Below are 19,625 nucleotides of genomic sequence, written 5' to 3'. Positions count from 1 at the left end.
CACCAGCGAGTAAGATTGGTTGGTGGCAATGGGATCTTTTGTGATCCCAACACCTTCCCATCCCCCCAAGACATGTCAGGTCTACCATCCAATATTGGAGTGGTAGTCGGACTGCAACCAAAACTTTCTACTATGAGCAATGACCGCATTAACAATGCTCTAGATCGCGTCCGCAATATGCTTAAATGTGAAAGGGTGTTTGGTCTTGGTGAAATTGGTCTGGATCACTCAGTACCTGATAAACAGTGGCCACGCCAGAATGATTTAGTGCGTGCAATATTTCACATGATCAATGATCGCCATGTGGTGGTCGTTCACTATCGTGGGGCATCTGGTGACAGTGGAGTGGAGGCCTATCTTCTGCTTCTGCACCTTCTGAGTCCCATTTTAAGGACTCAGAGATTTCATGTCCATTGTTTCACGGGCGACACATATGTCTTAACGAAGTGGCTTGCAGCCTTCCTGAACACTTTCTTCAGTTTTAATAGAAATGTTCAGGGATTCAGTCTGGACATATCTGAGGCTTTACGCTCTCTTGATGAAAACAAGCTCCTTCTTGAGCCAGATGCTCCATTCTTCCGTGCGACTGACCAGTGGTTTTCAGCACCAAATCAGCTCTTTCAAATTGCTGAGGGTGTTGTAAAGTGCCGAAACGTACCGGTAGAGCATGCCCTTGAGGTGAGCTGCAATAATGCCCTCAGGTTGTACAGAATGCAGTAGTCATCTCTGTGCTGTAGGTTTATTGTTATTGAATACTTGAGTGATTCATAAATATAATTTGTCATCTTCAAGCAAAGATGATAAATTCATGCATTTAAATTGTGTTACCTTCTCAGAAGATACTGAGTAGAGGTTATCTTTAATAATGCATAGGTTTTAATTTGTTATTTTTAAGCAAAGATGATAAATTCATGTATTTAATGTTTGTTGTGTACCTCCTCAGAAGTTACTGAGTAGAGGTCACCTTCATTGTTCCTTCTAGGATCCTGATTAATTTACTTGTTAAATACCTGTGAATTCAGTAAATATAGGAATTACCTGTCTGCACCTAGATGTATAACTTATATCGAAACTAGTCCTTGTTTGTTCTACCCCATTATTAAGTTCTTTTTAAATAAAGTAGGGGGAGTGTAGTGTTTTGATCGAAATGACTATTACCGTTCTGTCTTGACCTACTTTGGGACCGGTGCGCGGGTAAGTTGTTCCTTTTACTCACTTCATGATTACTTTATACATCTTTAAGCGTACCTGTCTAACGCCATCTTTGACCTTTAAAAATGATATCACTTATCTTTGTATTCACATCAATAGCAGGGATGCCTATCCACACTTAGACTGGTATAGGTGACCTTCAGCGGTTGGCCAGGTGTATCGCAGCACATTAGAGTTCCTGCCTTTATCCCAATGCAAGGACAGCTGTTGAACAAAAATATGTTAGATATACCATCCATGACGTATATTGGAAACAGACAAAGAATTTGTCACCAATATTTTTGTCAAAATCTATTGATTAACGTTTAAAAGTTTTCCAACTGACAATTTGCTATATTTATTCCAAATTAGTTGCAGCCTGAAAACCTTCCATTTAAAATAATTGACAATAAAGTTCAAAACGATCAGTTAAAGTACACATTTAGGTGTCGTGTGAATTGTTTGATACCTATCTTGTTCATGGTGAATACAAAACACATGTAAATTTTTATTGAGCTCATGCTTCTTTTCATTAATATCGTGATGTTTTTTCAGACTTCGAGCGGTAAATTAGTCACCTTAAACTATTTTGTTTCAACTAGTTTTACATCTTCATTATGTATTATTTTTAATTAAATAAAACACATTCTCAAAACGCATCTTTCTCACAAGCACCGTCTCAATTGCAAAGCACACACCGATACAGCATGCGTAACACAACTTCATATTTACCTTACTAGGTGAACTACGCATCCATCCAATTGAATATCCCGACAACCAATGGTCTAAACAATCAAGTTTCACACCTTTACCATATCACCTGATCACATCTCAGAAAGGTGCTATACGCCATTAGAACAACTCAACAGACGAAGCGGTGGTACATATTGAACCCTTTACCACTTAGGAACGTATTTTGACGCATGTGTAGTCCCATAGAAAGTTAAATTAAATTAAAGACCTTTTTTTTTACTAAATTCAAACTTAAGGCTTCATTTCCAACCCTTAGATACAGAACAGCAGCAAACAGCATAAAACCTGAACAGACTGCGAGTTACTCACATCGACATTTTTAATTTGCTTTTGAGTGGGTAAGGGTAAATCAGGTGAAGGTTTTATACGTTAAAAAGATCGTCCGATTTCGAATAAGTTCGTGTTGGCATCTAGTGGCAGGAAAGGCACTGAGCAATGTTCAGTTAATATTTAGGTATCGAGCAAAGTCTTGCAGTCATCGGGCGGCCACCTGTACAGAAACCAGAATCTAAACGCGGCGGCATAAACTCGATTCCTCTTTCAGCGAATTCACTTTGCAATGATATACAATCCTGCATGAGAAAGATTCTTTAGGTTGAAATCAAATCACAGGAGCGCCATCCAGTCATTTTTCGGTTCCCGCCGGTCTGAACTCTCCTTGTTTCCGAGGTCAGTCATCACCAACCGTTCGATGCCCACTAAAATTTGATCGAGCAAAAGATAAACACGTATAGACCCTTTCAGTTATTCGCTTTTACTAGTGTTAGAGTTGTGTCCCTTAGCCGGATGTGACGTCAACGGGGGATAGAAATTCGCCAGAGAAAATAAATTTTACTGTGTCGCTGAAGAAATCAACGTCTTTAGCACAATATATGCGTAAGTTGCACACATGTTTTATTTTTATTATTTTATTGACGCATATTAAAGCTATCGCTTGTTGTATATTTACTTTTAAGTACGATGAAGTGAGAAAAAATGCATTAAACATTCCGTTTTGTCAAGACACATTTCATGTTCGTACATATACCATTACACCTGGATTGGAACCTAAAAGTAAATATTGTATAAAAATGCCAAATTTTGAAAGCAAAGCGTATTACGAGTTATTTTCAGAAAGTTTATATTTGTAATCATGATTTTATCATAGGAATTATATGATTTCGGGGCTTTTTTTATTCTTAAATAGAACTAGAAAGTAGAAGAATGTGAATGAAAACCAATCAGGAGAACGGGTCATTTAACTTTCATGTTTTTTACACCAAAATCTCTATATTTATAAACTTTCAAAACCGAAACTATCCTTTGTTTCTTTGAGTGTTTGACTGAAGTGTTGAAATAATATAAAAATCAGCTGCAAAAAAAGCATTATATGTGGTTTTTTTTCAGGAATCATCCCAAATGCTATGTTCAGAAACAGTGAAGTACCATGGCTGAACCAGATCCTGTAACAGAAAAGAAAGTACAACAGTACACGACTGTGATTGTCATAAGGTTTGTTTTTTTTTGTTTAAAATGTGAATTCACTATAATAAATACTCCTAAGTTTATTATTAATATAATTATGCAAATACATACACATTGGTGGCATGAATATATCCGGACATAGTCATGTACCATAAATACACTCTAATAAATATTGACTCGGTACAGAGACCCAACATATAAGCATACAAGTTCAGCTGTCAGGTTTTAAGCATTATTGCCACTTTAAAAAAAAACATGTAACTTACACTACATTCAGTATCGATCATATTTATTTCAAACCATTTTCTAAAAAAATAATATGATGAATTTTGTATGTTGTATAAGTAACATGATTTTTTTCTAAAGAAGCAATAATGCTTAAAACCTATTTTTTGTAGCTGTATGCCAAGGATGTCCCTGGCGCTGTTTTACCGCAACTTCAACCAGAAAGATGCAAAGTTACAGAGTTGCGAATATGGTTGAAATGCCGGGGACAAGCTGTGAAATCGAATGAGACAAAAGCCGAACTTTGCTTGAGGTACTTATTTTATATCGCCTTTTCAGGCCTTTTCCTGGTGTATCTACGGGTCAGTTAAACGGACCCATTCCCTAACCTAAATTGTAATTTGAAAAAAATAATTCCCAATAGAAAAAGAAAGAAGAGGTTATGATTATTTTAACTCAATTATATGTAAATGACATCTAACAAAGTACATTACCATGAATACTATGATTTTTCATCTAATTTGAATGATTGTGAAGGGTTATTTTATATTAGTTTTTCCCAAATCAGTTGATTTTTGGCACGAAAAATTCACAATCCTGCAATTGCTTTTTTCCCAAAATGGCCAGGAAAAAGCCTGCTTTTTATATTAAAAACGCACATTCATGTTGTGAATTTTTTTCTATGTTTCTGTCAACCAGTCTGTTAAAAATAAGTTTTATCTGTTTAGTCAGCCTGACTCGACCACACAGCATATAGTACTTTATAATGTATATAACATGCATAGTGGCACACAGCTTTCTGCTTCAAATAAAATCCCTGACATAATAAGTTACATTACTCTCTTAAGTCTGCATTAGAAATTGGTTGCCACTAGTTAAATTGTCTTTATACATTTTTTGGTCACAAAGAAGGTAGGGGTGGCGTTTATTAGGTGGAAAACAAGTATCTGAAACAGACTCTGGAGTAGTGCTTTTTTTGTAACACCTTAAATCTTAATGTTCTGTTACAAAGTTTAAATCTTTACTTTTATATATTTTCCAGGGTAAAGAAATTCAGTGACAACCAGGATAACATCCTAATTGTGGATCCTTATCCAGACCAGCCATTTGCAGCTAAGCAGAAGTCGTCCTGTATGAACTGTCAAGGACAATCAACAGTGTCAACAGCGGAAGAACATCTTAATTTGGAAGAATGCACATGGACCCAAAGCACCAGACCGATCTTCAAAGACTTTTCGTACATGAACATTCTGGAATGGACCAAAAGTTCTGGTAAAGGTTCAAAACTGGGTGTTGAAAAGCCTATTCAACGAGGCTATGTGTTTTTTCATGACGGTTATGTATTCGACACATGGACATCTGAACGTAACAGTTCAACAATTGTTAGATGCAAGTGTTTCCGCTCCATGAAAAACCGGTAATCAGAAATAAAGAGTATTGAAATAATCTAAATTATATTTGAAAGTATTCAATTTTGTGTTATTTTAGTGTCAGTATTTGTGAGATTCACCTCAAATCACATTTATTCATTCAATATAATCATAGGATCTCAGCTCATTTTGGTGCAATACCTGTATCTGAATGTTTGTAATTTTCAGATTGTGTTTCCTTAAATTAGTTTATGATTTCTAGCTTTCACATGTTGTCTTTCATCATTAATCTTACAATTAATGATACTTCATACTGTTTTGTGATGAACTATGCTACTCAAATGTGCTTATCTTGCATTATTTCTGTTGTAATAAAGCTTATATCATTGATTACAAAGTGTTTTTACTCAAAGGATTACGCAAATCTGTAGCAGAGTCTTAGTGAAATAGTTGCTATGGTGTCTGCTAAGCAATCTGGAGCAACCAGTTTCGATCCCCATTGAGAATCAGTAATGGTTCTTCCCAGGAAACGAACTTAAGTACTGATTTGTCTCAATATGCATTGGACTTTCTTAGTTTTACCTAATATTTCCCAAAAAAAACTAAAATTTCTATTAACAAAATTATTTATTCAGTAGTCATACAATCAAAACAAATTAACAAACATGATTAAAAAGATGTATATACAATTTTTATGTAAAGGCCACACACCTTATTTGGCATAGTAAATTTAAGTATGAGTGACATATTTTATCTATGCCAATTAGAATATATCTGGTGGTTACAAGGTAGAAATCCATCTTTTTTGCACTTTACAACTTAAAAATAATCGCGTTTGTCGAAATGGATGTGTACGTCTGGAAATCCTACTTTCGGTTTTAAAAGCAGTACTGTTTGAAAAAAAAAAATAACTTGCTATTAAACTAGGCTATAGATTTAATTTTATTATGCCAACTAGAATATATCTGGTGGTAACAAGGTAGAAAGCCATCTTTTTTTGCGCTTTAAAAAGTTAAAAATAATCGTGTTTAATATAGAAATCCTTCTTTCAGTTTTAAAAGCAGTTATTCCTGTTTGAAAAATAATAAATTACTTGCTAACTAGACTATAGATTTAATGAAAATTTTGCACACTTTCAAATTGCATCTATATGAACATGTACTTTATTTCAAGGTGTGTAGCTTTAAGTACTCTTTAAGCATTAATCTGTAACTAAATCAATGCTTATATCAAGATAATTATCAAAAACTTTATACAAAGCCAAAAAATGTACAAATATTACATGAACAGCCAATGGTTTTTCATTAGCCTACATGTAGTATGATGTACACGAACAACAAATGTTCATATAAATGGTATGTATGTTAAACACCAGGACATGGTATAATTGGGTCTTGGAAAAGAGTGAGCAATGAGCAAACTGTCCAAATTTGATTAATTATCCCAAACAGAGAAACCAGAATGACCTGATCAAATATGTGAAAACTTTTAATCTTGTTAATTGCACGTTCCACTTGAATTCGCTTCAACAGATGTGGTTTGTCCTTCCAGCAGTCGAATAGTGTAGGGATGGCTCCTGGTTTTAGATACCTCCGCTTAGCAAATCCAGATTCATCAAGACAGTCACGTTCAAAATGGAGAAAACAGACAACCGTATTGTGACTTATCTGAAAGAAAAAAAAAGAATAAATAAATATGTGTGCTTTTTTTGAATCACATGAACACTATTTTTCTGACATGAAAATGTATAGTACTTTACATGTTTTATTTTTCTTTATACAAAATCATTTAAAGTTTTACTGAAACCACTAACAACTGACCTTAAAATGTCTGTCTTCATCTCTTCGTATTTTATTCAACCAAACAGCTTGAACTGGATCATCTTCAGCTGGAAATGCATGATAGCTGGGCTTTCCATGGCCTTCTAACAATCCTTAGCCAGTGGTGTGACATTTGGGCACACAGCAGATCCTGTTAGACTGAAATTTTATGAAGATCAACTAATAATATTAAAAAAAATCAAGTGAATAACAACTTTACCAATTATTTTGGATCATTAAAATCAGTATAACAAAGTCCACAAACGTGGTTAACAAATAATAAGATGTGTTTTTATCCTATTGGTTAAGAATTTCATTTTATTTGTATTGATATTAATTATTATATGTCTATAAATGTTTTATTCCCAAATGTTATTTAAACAAATCAATTGACTAAACAATTTAATTTACCTTCAACTTCTTCTCGAGTGATACAGTAATGTCTTGAATCTGTTTTCCATCCGGTTTTGAGTCGAATACTGGTGTTGCTGTGTAAAACTGGACAGCATAGTCGTGGTCATTAATCTGTTGAACAAAATTCTGTTTCATAACATTCATGATAACTGATTCATTGTACTTTACACATTAATACACATTAGGCCGGGTATAGCTTAGTACAAGCTCTAATCAAACAAATAGCTTTTTAACAAACCATATGCTGCATTGGATGCCGTTGGCTTTCAATTTTAAAAAATGGTCAATTGGTACAAAAGCACGGTATGACTAAGACCAGTACGAGTGTCCTTTAGTTGCTTCAAAATATAAATGCCAACGAGTGTTCATACTTTGACGAATACGAAATGTCCTTAGATAAAACAAGTCAATATTTCCACCTATTTAATCTATATCAAATTTCTGAACAGGATTTATTTCAGTAAAAAATCCTTCGTTTGAACGTTTCGTCCTCGCGAAAACATATAACAGACAAAAACAAAACCGCTGCTTTATCAGCATTATAAACCGAATATCAAAATTGCATAAGAAAATAATAAATTATTAATAATAAGGTCAGTACAAACCTTTTCGTTCATATTTTAAGTCCATTTACACCGTTGAAAACACACATTGTCAAACAGACATCTCTTTGTTTGCTTACAGTCGATAATCGGGTATCCCCGGATGACGTCATTCAGGGGAGGTAATTATAATCAGTTAATAACTGAAAGGGTGTTTATCTTTTGCTCGATCAAATTTTAGTGGGCATCGAACGGTTGGTGATGACTGACCACGGAAACAAGGAGAGTTCAGACCGGCGGGAACCGAAAAATGACTGGATGGCGCTCCTGTGATTTGATTTCAACCTAAAGAATCTTTCTCATGCAGGATTGTATATCATTGCAAAGTGAATTCGCTGAAAGAGGAATCGAGTTTATGCCGCCGCGTTTAGATTCTGGTTTCTGTACAGGTGGCCGCCCGATGACTGCAAGACTTTGCTCGATACCTAAATATTAACTGAACATTGCTCAGTGCCTTTCCTGCCACTAGATGCCAACACGAACTTATTCGAAATCGGACGATCTTTTTAACGTATAAAACCTTCACCTGATTTACCCTTTCCCACTCAAAAGCAAATTAAAAATGTCGATGTGAGTAACTCGCAGTCTGTTCAGGTTTTATGCTGTTTGCTGCTGTTCTGTATCTAAGGGTTGGAAATGAAGCCTTAAGTTTGAATTTAGTAAAAAAAAGGTCTTTAATTTAATTTAACTTTCTATGGGACTACACATGCGTCAAAATACGTTCCTAAGTGGTAAAGGGTTCAATATGTACCACCGCTTTGTCTGTTGAGTTGTTCTAATGGCGTATAGCACCTTTCTGAGATGTGATCAGGTGATATGGTAAAGGTGTGAAACTTGATTGTTTAGACCATTGGTTCAACGTCCCTTTCAGTTATTCGCTTTTACTAGTGTTAGAGTTGTGTCCCTTAGCCGGATGTGACGTCAACGGGGGATAGAAATTCGCCAGAGAAAATAAAATTTTACTGTGTCGCTGAAGAAATCAACGTCTTTAGCACAATATATGCGTAAGTTGCACACATGTTTTATTTTTATTATTTTATTGACGCATATTAAAGCTATCGCTTGTTGTATATTTACTTTTAAGTACGATGAAGTGAGAAAAAATGCATTAAACATTCCGTTTTGTCAAGACACATTTCATGTTCGTACATATACCATTACACCTGGATTGGAACCTAAAAGTAAATATTGTATAAAAATGCCAAATTTTGAAAGCAAAGCGTATTACGAGTTATTTTCAGAAAGTTTATATTTGTAATCATGATTTTATCATAGGAATTATATGATTTCGGGGCTTTTTTTATTCTTAAATAGAACTAGAAAGTAGAAGAATGTGAATGAAAACCAATCAGGAGAACGGGTCATTTAACTTTCATGTTTTTTACACCAAAATCTCTATATTTATAAACTTTCAAAACCGAAACTATCCTTTGTTTCTTTGAGTGTTTGACTGAAGTGTTGAAATAATATAAAAATCAGCTGCAAAAAAAGCATTATATGTGGGTTTTTTTCAGGAATCATCCCAAATGCTATGTTCAGAAACAGTGAAGTACCATGGCTGAACCAGATCCTGTAACAGAAAAGAAAGTACAACAGTACACGACTGTGATTGTCATAAGGTTTGTTTTTTTGTTTAAAATGTGAATTCACTATAATAAATACTCCTAAGTTTATTATTAATATAATTATGCAAATACATACACATTGGTGGCATGAATATATCCGGACATAGTCATGTACCATAAATACACTCTAATAAATATTGACTCGGTACAGAGACCCAACATGAAAGCATACAAGTTCAGCTGTCAGGTTTTAAGCATTATTGCCACTTTAAAAAAAAAACATGTAACTTACACTACATTCAGTATCGATCATATTTATTTCAAACCATTTTCTAAAAAAATAATATGATGAATTTTGTATGTTGTATAAGTAACATGATTTTTTTCTAAATAAGCAATAATGCTTAAAACCTATTTTTTGTAGCTGTATGCCAAGGATGTCCCTGGCGCTGTTTTACCGCAACTTCAACCAGAAAGATGCAAAGTTACAGAGTTGCGAATATGGTTGAAATGCCGGGGACAAGCTGTGAAATCGAATGAGACAAAAGCCGAACTTTGCTTGAGGTACTTATTTTATATCGCCTTTTCAGGCCTTTTCCTGGTGTATCTACGGGTCAGTTAAACGGACCCATTCCCTAACCTAAATTGTAATTTGAAAAAAATAATTCCCAATAGAAAAAGAAAGAAGAGGTTATGATTATTTTAACTCAATTATATGTAAATGACATCTAACAAAGTACATTACCATGAATACTATGATTTTTCATCTAATTTGAATGATTGTGAAGGGTTATTTTATATTAGTTTTTCCCAAATCAGTTGATTTTTGGCACGAAAAATTCACAATCCTGCAATTGCTTTTTTCCCAAAATGGCCAGGAAAAAGCCTGCTTTTTATATTAAAAACGCACATTCATGTTGTGAATTTTTTTCTATGTTTCTGTCAACCAGTCTGTTAAAAATAAGTTTTATCTGTTTAGTCAGCCTGACTCGACCACACAGCATATAGTACTTTACAATGTATATAACATGCATAGTGGCACACAGCTTTCTGCTTCAATTAAAATCCCTGACATAATAAGTGACATTACTCTCTTAAGTCTGCATTAGAAATTGGTTGCCACTAGTTAAATTGTCTTTATACATTTTTTGGTCACAAAGAAGGTAGGGGTGGCGTTTATTAGGTGGAAAACAAGTATCTGAAACAGACTCTGGAGTAGTGCTTTTTTTGTAACACCTTAAATCTTAATGTTCTGTTACAAAGTTTAAATCTTTACTTTTATATATTTTCCAGGGTAAAGAAATTCAGTGACAACCAGGATAACATCCTAATTGTGGATCCTTATCCAGACCAGCCATTTGCAGCTAAGCAGAAGTCGTCCTGTATGAACTGTCAAGGACAATCAACAGTGTCAACAGCGGAAGAACATCTTAATTTGGAAGAATGCACATGGACCCAAAGCACCAGACCGATCTTCAAAGACTTTTCGTACATGAACATTCTGGAATGGACCAAAAGTTCTGGTAAAGGTTCAAAACTGGGTGTTGAAAAGCCTATTCAACGAGGCTATGTGTTTTTTCATGACGGTTATGTATTCGACACATGGACATCTGAACGTAACAGTTCAACAATTGTTAGATGCAAGTGTTTCCGCTCCATGAAAAACCGGTAATCAGAAATAAAGAGTATTGAAATAATCTAAATTATATTTGAAAGTATTCAATTTTGTGTTATTTTAGTGTCAGTATTTGTGAGATTCACCTCAAATCACATTTATTCATTCAATATAATCATAGGATCTCAGCTCATTTTGGTGCAATACCTGTATCTGAATGTTTGTAATTTTCAGATTGTGTTTCCTTAAATTAGTTTATGATTTCTAGCTTTCACATGTTGTCTTTCATCATTAATCTTACAATTAATGATACTTCATACTGTTTTGTGATGAACTATGCTACTCAAATGTGCTTATCTTGCATTATTTCTGTTGTAATAAAGCTTATATCATTGATTACAAAGTGTTTTTACTCAAAGGATTACGCAAATCTGTAGCAGAGTCTTAGTGAAATAGTTGCTATGGTGTCTGCTAAGCAATCTGGAGCAACCAGTTTCGATCCCCATTGAGAATCAGTAATGGTTCTTCCCAGGAAACGAACTTAAGTACTGATTTGTCTCAATATGCATTGGACTTTCTTAGTTTTACCTAATATTTCCCAAAAAAAACTAAAATTTCTATTAACAAAATTATTTATTCAGTAGTCATACAATCAAAACAAATTAACAAACATGATTAAAAAGATGTATATACAATTTTTATGTAAAGGCCACACACCTTATTTGGCATAGTAAATTTAAGTATGAGTGACATATTTTATCTATGCCAATTAGAATATATCTGGTGGTTACAAAGTAGAAATCCATCTTTTTTGCACTTTACAACTTAAAAATAATCGCGTTTGTCGAAATGGATGTGTACGTCTGGAAATCCTACTTTCGGTTTTAAAAGCAGTACTGTTTGAAAAAAAAAATAACTTGCTATTAAACTAGGCTATAGATTTAATTTTATTATGCCAACTAGAATATATCTGGTGGTAACAAGGTAGAAAGCCATCTTTTTTTGCGCTTTAAAAAGTTAAAAATAATCGTGTTTAATATAGAAATCCTTCTTTCAGTTTTAAAAGCAGTTATTCCTGTTTGAAAAATAATAAATTACTTGCTAACTAGACTATAGATTTAATGAAAATGTTGCACACTTTCAAATTGCATCTATATGAACATGTACTTTATTTCAAGGTGTGTAGCTTTAAGTACTCTTTAAGCATTAATCTGTAACTAAATCAATGCTTATATCAAGATAATTATCAAAAACTTTATACAAAGCCAAAAAATGTACAAATATTACATGAACAGCCGATGGTTTTTCATTAGCCTACATGTAGTATGATGTACACGAACAACAAATGTTCATATAAATGGTATGTATGTTAAACACCAGGACATGGTATAATTGGGTCTTGGAAAAGAGTGAGCAATGAGCAAACTGTCCAAATTTGATTAATTATCCCAAACAGAGAAACCAGAATGACCTGATCAAATATGTGAAAACTTTTAATCTTGTTAATTGCACGTTCCACTTGAATTCGCTTCAACAGATGTGGTTTGTCCTTCCAGCAGTCGAATAGTGTAGGGATGGCTCCTGGTTTTAGATACCTCCGCTTAGCAAATCCAGATTCATCAAGACAGTCACGTTCAAAATGGAGAAAACAGACAACCGTATTGTGACTTATCTGAAAGAAAAAAAAAGAATAAATAAATATGTGTGCTTTTTTTGAATCACATGAACACTATTTTTCTGACATGAAAATGTATAGTACTTTACATGTTTTATTTTTCTTTATACAAAATCATTTAAAGTTTTACTGAAACCACTAACAACTGACCTTAAAATGTCTGTCTTCATCTCTTCGTATTTTATTCAACCAAACAGCTTGAACTGGATCATCTTCAGCTGGAAATGCATGATAGCTGGGCTTTCCATGGCCTTCTAACAATCCTTAGCCAGTGGTGTGACATTTGGGCACACAGCAGATCCTGTTAGACTGAAATTTTATGAAGATCAACTAATAATATTAACAAGAAATATCTTTAAAAAAGATATACGGCGTAAATAGTTTAATGAATGAGATCAAGGATAGCGAATGTCTTTTTCTGCGCAGTTCGTAGCTGCATCACACGCAGTACGGGATGTTACGGAGTTTTCGCGGCTTATTTTACATTATTACATATTGCTGGTCATAAACCTATAGATACAAAACAGAAAACCAAAAGAAGAATGGAAGTGAAATTTAAACATATGAGTCAACCGGCCACACGAGAACAAACCTGTTTTAGTGGTCTGTCGGGCATTGCTATTTGATTCGATTATTAACAGTATCGAGAATCATCGTGCTCATGCTTAAAGTGATATTATGGACATTTTGCACTGTTGAATTGAGCTGAAAAGAATTAACAGGTCAAAATAGTTAGTTAAAATGTGGTTACTGATCAATTATCTGCAACTCACCTTGCTACCAGTTGTTTATAAAAATATATTTTATATTCGATATTCTTACGTGACCCACCCAGTCCTGTAAGCCGAAATGATCCGTAAAACAATATTGTGTCTTTGTGTCGTATGAACAAATCTGCACTAAAACTAAATTTAGGTTCAACTCGTAAACGCATGATCAGTTGTCAAACGAAAGTACGGTTAATCTTCAAATGCATTATTTTTCTCTTTCTGGTATATTGTTTTAGTATGTTGATGCTGCATTAATTACTATAAGTGTATATGAAGTAGAAACATCAAAAATAATCAACGGTTGCGATAGACACCTATAAACTGTTACATGCTCATAATATCACTTTAGTACATTAGGCAATATGGTGGAATAATTATTGTTAAATTTATTAAAAATAATATTTATCATTGTATTGTTGAAAACACATTAAGAATCTATTATTGACATACCATAATTATATTGCTGAATATCTTCTTTTAACATATTTCTGGTCTAAAGAAAATTCCAGGTCACCTAGTTCACGGATAGCGTCTTTATTATATAACGATTATTTTACTGACCGCGAACTCCGGTGATGACCTGTATATAAACTCTGAATGTCCGCGACTTGACCCGAAACCTCGCGGGTTGAAATGCAATTCTTTAAAGTGAGGCCTCGCTTCCACTGCTCTTTATACTTTTACATGTTAACATGTTGACAGGAATATGGAAGTAAGTACTAAATATGAGAACATAGCCTTTTAAGTATAAACGCTTTTGCGTTGGTAATACTCTGAAAATAAAAGGTGTACGCACAAACTGTATTGATGTCGAGAATTGAGTGTAAAACTGTTCTATCTATTAAGCCTTTTCATTAGAGATAAAATTGTTTCATACAGTAAAACAGTGTTACAAAGACGCGGATATGTTTCCAATGTTCTGGTGGTATACTCAAATCAGCCAATGGAATAAATGAAGTGTATTCATTCGTACCTAGCCGCGGGAAATTCTATTTGAATTTTATTGGACACTTACAAAGGTCAAGTCAGGGTGAAAAGCTGGCTTATGCAGCTTACGCCGAAAAAAAATCAAGTGAATAACAACTTTACCAATTATTTTGGATCATTAAAATCAGTATAACAAAGTCCACAAACGTGGTTAACAAATAATAAGATGTGTTTTTATCCTATTGGTTAAGAATTTCATTATCCCCACGCTTTTTGAAAAAAAGGTGGGGATATTGTGGTTATCTCCGCCGTCCGTCCGTCCGTCCGTCCGTCTGTCTGTCCGTCCGTCCTGGCCACTATCTCCTCCTACACTAAAAGCACTAGAACCTTGAAACTTACACACATGGTAGCTATGAGCATATGTGCGACCCTGCACTATTTGGAATTTTGATCTGACCCCTGGGTCAAAAGTTATAGCGGTTGGGGTGGGGCCGCGTCAGAAATTATCACTCATTTTTTTAGGTTATTTTACATTTACTTCTTTATTTCTACACCGATTCACTTCAAATTGATACTGGACCTCCCTTATGACAATACGGTCAATCTCAACCATGCATGGCCCCATTCCCAACCCTGGGGCGCCCCGCCCACATAGGCCACACCCACCAAAAATTTCCATTTACTATAATTTTTTCATTTCTACACGGATTCACTTCAAATTGATACTGGACCTCTCTTATGACAATACGGTCAATCTCAACCATGCATGGCCCCATTCCCAACCCTGGGGCGCCCCGCCCACATAGGCCACACCCACCAAAAATTTCCATTTACTATAATTTTTTCATTTCTACACGGATTCACTTCAAATTGATACTGAACTTTTGTTATGACATTAGGGTCAATCTCAACTATGCATGGCCCCAATCCCAACCCTGGGGCGCCCGCCCACATAGGCCACACCCACCAAAAAATTCCCATTTACTATAATTTTTTCATTTCTACACGGATTCACTTCAAATTGATACTGAACTTCTCTTATGACATTAGGGTCAATCTCAACTATGCATGGCCCCATAACCAACCCTGGGGCCCCGCCCACATAGACCACACCCACCCAAAATTGCCTTTACTATAATTTCTTCATTTCTACACCGATTCACTTCAAATTGATATTGAACTTCTCTTATGACAATACAGTCAATCTCAACTATGCATGGCCCCATTACCAACCCTGGGGCGCCCCGCCCACATAGACCACACCCACCCAAAATTGCCTTTTACTATAATTTCTTCATTTCTACACCGATTCACTTCAAATTGATACTGAACCTCTCTTATGACAATACGGTCAATCTCAACTATGCATGGCCCCATTACCAACTCTGGGGCCCCGCCCACATAGACCACACCCGCCCAAAATTGCCTTTTACTATAATTTCTTCATTTCTACACCGATTCACTTCAAATTGATACTGAACTTCTCTTATGACAATACGGTCAATCTCAACTATGCATGGCACAATTACCAACCCTGGGGCGCCCTGCCCACATATGTCACACCCACCCAAAATTGCCTTTTACTATAACTTCTTCATTTCTACACCAATTCACTTCTAATTGATGATGAACTTCTCTTATGACAATACGGTCAATCTCAGCTATGCATGGCCCCATTACCAACCCTGGGGCACACCTAGGTCAAACATTCGGCGTGGGGATACGCGTCGGCCTCTGCCGCGCCATTTCTAGTTTTATTTGTATTGATATTAATTATTATATGTCTATAAATGTTTTATTCCCAAATGTTATTTAAACAAATCAATTGACTAAACAATTTAATTTACCTTCAACTTCTTCTCGAGTGATACAGTAATGTCTTGAATCTGTTTTCCATCCGGTTTTGAGTCGAATACTGGTGTTGCTGTGTAAAACTGGACAGCATAGTCGTGGTCATTAATCTGTTGAACAAAATTCTGTTTCATAACATTCATGATAACTGATTCATTGTACTTTACACATTAATACACATTAGGCCGGGTATAGCTTAGTACAAGCTCTAATCAAACAAATAGCTTTTTAACAAACCATATGCTGCATTGGATGCCGTTGGCTTTCAATTTAAAAAAATGGTCAATTGGTACAAAAGCACGGTATGACTAAGACCAGTACGAGTGTCCTTTAGTTGCTTCAAAATATAAATGCCAACGAGTGTTCATACTTTGACGAATACGAAATGTCCTTAGATAAAACAAGTCAATATTTCCACCTATTTAATCTATATCAACATTTCTGAACAGGATTTATTTCAGTAAAAAATCCTTCGTTTGAACGTTTCGTCCTCGCGAAAACATATAACAGACAAAAACAATACCGCTGCTTTATCAGCATTATAAACCGAATATCAAAATTGCATAAGAAAATAATAAATTATTAATAATAAGGTCAGTACAAACCTTTTCGTTCATATTTTAAGTCCATTTACACCGTTGAAAACACACATTGTCAAACAGACATCTCTTTGTTTGCTTACAGTCGATAATCGGGTATCCCCGGATGACGTCATTCAGGGGAGGTAATTATAATCAGTTAATAACTGAAAGGGTGTATATACACCCTTTCAGTTATTCGCTTTTACTAGTGTTAGAGTTGTGTCCCTTAGCCGGATGTGACGTCAACGGGGGATAGAAATTCGCCAGAGAAAATAAAATTTTACTGTGTCGCTGAAGAAATCAACGTCTTTAGCACAATATATGCGTAAGTTGCACACATGTTTTATTTTTATTATTTTATTGACGCATATTAAAGCTATCGCTTGTTGTATATTTACTTTTAAGTACGATGAAGTGAGAAAAAATGCATTAAACATTCCGTTTTGTCAAGACACATTTCATGTTCGTACATATACCATTACACCTGGATTGGAACCTAAAAGTAAATATTGTATAAAAATGCCAAATTTTGAAAGCAAAGCGTATTACGAGTTATTTTCAGAAAGTTTATATTTGTAATCATGATTTTATCCGAATAAACCGCCAATGCTTATATATCACGAGATGTAGAATTACAGGGTCTGTACTCGGTCACTAAATCGTCAAGAGAAGACATAATTGACTACCGATAAACACAGTTTTGCTTTCAACATGAGAAAAAAAAAACTACCGAAATTTTGAAATATTGTGTCACGTCAAGAGAAAATCGTTTAATTATCTAACCACTAATGTTTTCGTACTCGGTCAGCATGTCTGGAAATCGTTCCTGAACGTTTGAAATGGCTACCCTTATTTGTCAGTTTGCTGTATTTGCTTTTTTTAATTCAATTTATATCGAAATGCATTGTTCTAAAATATGCTATTTACAACTTGCAATTAGATTTAAAAGACCCGCGTCATGCGAAAATGGGTCTTATGCCATATGCGCCCATCATAGCTATAGCCCACCCAGCCTGCGCATCTCTCAGTCTGGTCAGGAGATGCATAATGAAACCATAAAACATTAAGTGATTTTATAGCGGACAGCATGTTGAGCTACGCTGGCCAAAACGTCATAAGACCCATTTTTGCATGACGCGGCTATGAATGTGTGATTTGAATGTTGCGAAAGAACTGCGTGTTAGATATTAACAAACGATATATGTCCATGGTGTAGAAATAGACTCATACTAAGCCATGTGAGGACACATGATGTGAACTCCCGTAGTATAATTTGTATCTACTAACACTAATGTGTGGTTTGACTATACTCTGAACCCGCGTTTTTCCGGAAACGTCCGTTCCGGCAGTAATTTCCGGATTAACGAATCTTCCGGATTATCGAATCAGTGCCGTTTTGACAAGAGTTTAATACTTACCTTATGGCATACACCTTACTTCTATGTACATTGACATACTTATGTCGCATCAAGAATGATATTTTATTGTTACGCAGACATTTATTTAGTTTAAAGGGATCTTTTCACGCTTTGGTAAATTGACAAAATTGAAAAAAGTTGTTTCAGATTCGTAAGTTTTCGTTTTAGTTATGATATTTGTGAGGAAACAGTAATACTGAACATTAACCATGCTCTAATATAGCCATTATATGCATCTTTTGACGATTTTAAAACCTAAAAATTATAAAGCGTTGCAACGCGAAACGATTGAATAATTTGGAGAGTTCTGTTTTTGTCGTTAAATTTTGTGAAACTACGAAGATTGCTTATATAAGGTATAAAATACGTCAAGAATGTGTACTCAGCGGAATAGCTCAGTAGGCTAAAGCGTTTTTACTTCAGGACTCTGGCAGGACTCCAAGGGTCACTGGTTCGAAACCTGCTCCGGGCAATGTTCTTTTCCTTTTTTTAATTTTTTTCTTGATTTTTTACTGGAGCTTTTACGATCCAATGTTTACATTTATCAATATAAAGCATTTAATGAATAAGTTAAAAAATGCCAAAATCTGTGAAAAGGCCCCTTTAATAACACGCATTTCATGCGGTGAATATGCGACTTGCAAGTGAAAACACACAAACAATAGTTTAACTTTTGTTTTCAATTTAATTATTCAGAAACGAAAATTTCAAACTTTATTTCAAAGTCAGCATTTTTGCAACTCATATTCAACGTGTTATAAATTGAGAACTGTGAATATAAACAAGTTTAACCTTATATTATTGCGTTGTTATCACTTGTGCAATTGAGAATACATGTGGTGTTGCCGCTACCTGTTGAGAACAAAAGCACGTTTCCCAGACAAATCAAATATAACCCCACTGTCGTAGCAAGCACTAGGTTACGCAACAGATGCATGATAGTGTATTGGACTCTCGATATCAATAGCCTCAGATTATGAATTATGAATGTCCTGTGCTGATAGTGTACTATTTTAATCATTCATAAACATTCTCTTCCGCGACACGTACATTTCTAACATTGTTTATTGATTCTTTTCTATATACGCTCCGTTAAAAATATTCCATTTAACACGATATCACATGATGTTTCCATTTGTGAATGAATATATTTGAAGAACTTAAAACTCTGGCAAAAAATATACAACTCTTTCTCGGCGCGAGTGCGGCAGTTATCAGGTTTATCGTAATTATAAAAACTGGCTTGAAACGCGTGGTATTAACCTTAGTTACGGAGGCGAACAGCTAACAACAGCAACTTCGACAACTACTACGGCGGCGACATCCACAAAGCCAGCACCAACCCGATGACACACAGCTTGGTCTTACTCCGAGCAATGCATTA

At 35.0% G+C, this 19,625-nt stretch overlaps 3 long non-coding RNA genes across 8 annotated transcripts; 2 read left to right on the top strand and 1 right to left on the bottom strand.

The window, feature by feature from the left end:
• The first annotated feature begins 2,749 nt into the window (after positions 1 to 2,749).
• LOC127842335 (uncharacterized) lies at positions 2,750 to 12,963 on the top strand. Of its 2 annotated transcripts, XR_008031555.1 has the most exons (5): positions 2,750 to 2,820; positions 3,331 to 3,435; positions 3,807 to 3,946; positions 4,676 to 6,796; positions 12,819 to 12,963. It is a non-coding gene; the product is annotated as an uncharacterized LOC127842335 (long non-coding RNA). The 2 variants fall into 2 exon arrangements; XR_008031556.1 differs by lacking the exons at positions 2,750 to 2,820; positions 12,819 to 12,963 and adding an exon at positions 2,859 to 2,997 and having other exon boundaries at positions 4,676 to 5,393.
• On the bottom strand, positions 5,612 to 17,005 carry LOC127842322 (uncharacterized). Of its 5 annotated transcripts, none has more exons than XR_008031550.1 (4): positions 16,848 to 17,005; positions 16,239 to 16,352; positions 12,845 to 13,003; positions 5,612 to 6,670 (listed from the first exon to the last, which is right to left on the bottom strand). It is a non-coding gene; the product is annotated as an uncharacterized LOC127842322 (long non-coding RNA). The 5 variants fall into 5 exon arrangements; XR_008031539.1 differs by lacking the exon at positions 12,845 to 13,003 and adding an exon at positions 6,824 to 6,982; XR_008031552.1 differs by lacking the exons at positions 12,845 to 13,003; positions 16,239 to 16,352 and adding exons at positions 6,824 to 6,982; positions 7,235 to 7,348.
• LOC127842329 (uncharacterized) lies at positions 8,698 to 11,415 on the top strand. The gene is made up of 4 exons (XR_008031553.1): positions 8,698 to 8,843; positions 9,354 to 9,458; positions 9,829 to 9,968; positions 10,698 to 11,415. It is a non-coding gene; the product is annotated as an uncharacterized LOC127842329 (long non-coding RNA).
• Positions 17,006 to 19,625: the final 2,620 nt, after the last annotated feature.

Source organism: Dreissena polymorpha, chromosome 1, assembly GCF_020536995.1.
Source record: "Dreissena polymorpha isolate Duluth1 chromosome 1, UMN_Dpol_1.0, whole genome shotgun sequence".
In the NCBI taxonomy this organism is placed as follows: Eukaryota; Metazoa; Mollusca; class Bivalvia; order Myida; family Dreissenidae; genus Dreissena; species Dreissena polymorpha.
The sequence above is the reverse complement of the archived record's forward strand: the minus strand, read 5'-3'. Positions and strand labels throughout refer to the sequence as shown.